This window comes from Raphanus sativus, unplaced genomic scaffold (genome assembly GCF_000801105.2).
Source record: "Raphanus sativus cultivar WK10039 unplaced genomic scaffold, ASM80110v3 Scaffold2295, whole genome shotgun sequence".
NCBI lineage: Eukaryota > Viridiplantae > Streptophyta > Magnoliopsida > Brassicales > Brassicaceae > Raphanus > Raphanus sativus.
Window position 1 is genome coordinate 12,819 of NW_026617604.1, and position 3,288 is coordinate 16,106.

General features: G+C 40.0%; 1 pseudogene; it reads right to left on the minus strand.

Annotated features, from left to right (window-relative positions):
• Positions 1–301: 301 nt before the first annotated feature.
• LOC108860918 (flavanone 3-dioxygenase 2-like) lies at positions 302–1,809 on the minus strand (annotated as a pseudogene).
• Positions 1,810–3,288: the final 1,479 nt, after the last annotated feature.

A 3,288-nucleotide genomic window follows, 5' to 3' on the forward strand; every position in this document is an offset into this window, starting at 1 on the left:
AAATAAATTTAGGTTTATCATGTATATATCTAGTGATCCCATGTATAAATCCAGGCTACATCATGTTTAGAGTTTGTTTTTAGCAAAAACATTATGTATTATGTACAGATTCAGCTGGAGATTTTTAAATCATTTTACGTTGTTTGAAACATAACTTCCGTCATCCCTAATCAGGTAGTTTTTGTAGCAAGGCGGGTCTTGCACGTATCTAATGCTTTAACGTTGTCTTCTTGTGATGGGAGGAAGAAAAATGGTATGCAAAATATCTCTGTGTGCCTATGTTCTGTAAATTTGTGGTTAAGTGCTTCTTTTATTATTATAAAATAAACACAATGTATTTCAACCACATATTGATATAGAAGTAGAACACGAGTCGTGTTCATCGACATTATTAGGAAATGTTGTGCTAATAAACATAGTAAGATTACTTAAGCGGCCTTGAAGTGATCAATCTGGATGCTCTCACTTTGGAGCTTCTTGTAATCACTTCTGTTTCTCGCAGCAAAGAACTTGCCCCAATTGTACTTTTTGTAACAAGGCGGGTTGTCTTCGCGCTTATAAACTCCTCCAATGGCTCAATGTTGACTTCATGGGATGGGAAAAGAAAGAATGGCATTGAGAATCTCTCTTTGCTTGTATTCACTACCACTCTATGTTCTGCACTCCAGTACTTGTCATTTGTCCATACCTACTCACACAACAAATATTATATGACCAAGATACATTAGACCCCCAAAAAAATTTCAAGTTAATATATATACACATATATCCCTAAATTGTTAAAAAAAACATTTTTTTTAATTTCTTATTAAATAGTTTAAAGCCTCCAAAATGTCAGTGTCGGCCCTTCATATACATTCAAAATTGGTTCATGTTTTTACCTGCATGCAGTTGCCAATGTTATGATGAAAGCATCAGGGTTCGGTTTCACCGAGATCCATTGTCCATCCGATCTACGGCTCACTTGTAACCCACCCACATTATCTGGGCCAAGACGGTTATAACTCCTGCGTCTGTGTGGGCGTCCAACGCCTAATGCTAGCTCCGGGTTCGGGCAAGGAGGGTAACGGTTAAACCTCAAAAAGCTTGTTTGGTCATTGAAGTACCCCGTTAACCGATCACCGGTAGACCCAAGCTAATGGAGATAAGTTCCAAAAGCTTGAAAGCTAACTTCTCAACTTCTCTTGCATATTCTTGGCACACCTCTCTACCAAAACATGATTAGCATTATATAAACGGGCCCTAATAAAACCATTGTTTTAAAGTGTGTGTTTTGGATGGTCACCTAAAGTCGAAGGGTTTTGAGGCCACGGGTTTGTCAGCTTCCTGAGCTCGGTGTCTTCCGGCACGGTAGACGCCGGAACCGTCGTCGAGTCCTGTAAAAAGAAATCGAAAATCTCTTTCCAGTCTCTAACGTTTTTGGTATGTTCTCCGTCGTGATAACCCATAGGGTTCACTTCATCTCTTTTCACTCTTCTTTTTTCTCCTCCAATGGTAAACTGAAAAACTCCGCCACCGTCTTCTCCACCCGACGCTTTAAGTCCAACGACAAGCCATGGTTGGTCACCTGGAAAAACCCCCATCTCATGCATGCTTTCTGCAATCTCTGTCGTGAGCGCTGCCTTGTCGGAGTGTGGGTCCTGGAGAGAAGAGAGGTCGATGGTCGGGATCTCTTTGGAGAGAATGTAGTCATCGGAGTGTTTGTGATGAGCTTTGGGTCTGTGTTCTGGAGCTTGGATAAAAGCTTCGTCGAGTCCTACCATGGTGGTTTATTTCTGCGGTGATTCTTATGTTATCTTTTTAAGGGTTTGGAAGATATCTGATGATTCTTGTGGTGCATGCAGTTGGGTTGGTTATATAGGAAGATGTCACGTGTAACTTCGTGTCTATCGAAAACAAAACGCTAAAATGAATGTAGACACGTTTCTGTAAGCAATTAATTTTTTTTTCACATTAGGTTAATTAGGAATTACAGTCATGCCAGTTGTTGAAATTGCCAGTTGTTGAAAGAGGACCAAAATAAGCCAAAGATGTATGTAGACGGAGTATATTCATAAAGTTCATGAGCGTTTATATATATAGACTATTAGATGCCCCTTTTAGAACAAAAATTAACCATTTTTTTATTTTTTGCAAACGAAATTTTAGCCATTACAAATTAAGGAGAGGAGGATCAGTTGACGAGAGAAAGTAGCTCTGAATCTAGACGGAATATTGGAAGGGTGGATAATGTGATATACACAAGTAAAATCTTAGTTGGATACTTGGATTTCCATCCGAAATCTTGCATATTTGCAATAAAAAAGAAAAAAGAACATATCAGATATATTGTTACCGACATAAACTGAACAGTCTCTTACATGTTACTACATTATGGCTGGCTTACATCATAGCTTTGGTAATAACAAGTAGGTACATAGTACATACTCTCGAGTTACAACTTTTTTTTGGTAAGTATGTGAATTTCATTTCATTAAATCAATAAATAAACAGTGAAATACAATTAGCTTGATGAATCAAAGCTATGTAACTAAGTTGCTATTCATAGCAGGGGTGTCTTAAGGAGCCACACAAAAAGTTAAAAAAGACTCACTAAGACAAAAGAAGGATCGATCCCAGCCATATGGATGAGATTAAACCTTTACTGACATTATGGTTCCATGAACAACCTTTGAGTATTAGAAGAGCACAGCGAGAACCTTGATGCCTGGACCTGCATAAAAACCGCACGAGTCAACAGAAATCACAGCAGGAGAACGGTCTGAGGAACCGCAGACCATCCCGAGCCGATTCCAACCAGAGACATGCGCAGCAGGGTCGGCAATGTCTTGGCCCGGCCATCTCAAACCGGAGATAATCCATTCTAGACAGCTGCTAGCACAAGAAGAAGACAAGCTGTACTCCTGAGAATCCAAACCGACGAGGAGGAACCAACAGAAGAAGTGCAGATGGAAGCAGAGGTTTTAAGGCTCGACTATCTGGTCCCATCCTGCGAGCAGAGCACAAGAGGATTCCGGTTACTGAACATCAACAGAGACATGGGACAGAGGCCTCCTTCCTTCTGAAACTTGAGAAGCGGAGGAAACTAAAGCTCCATCAACAGGCGGAAAATGAGAAAAGACCCATCAATATGAATGTTTGGATCGGATTTCAAGTTTTTAACAATCGATTCTGTTTCTGCTGACATAAAACTTGCTCTTATTCCTTTGTATCGTGGAGTGTTTTCAGGACTCACTCTTGTAATGGCTTCACTTCCCAATATGCGAAGGCATCAAGAAGATACGTACT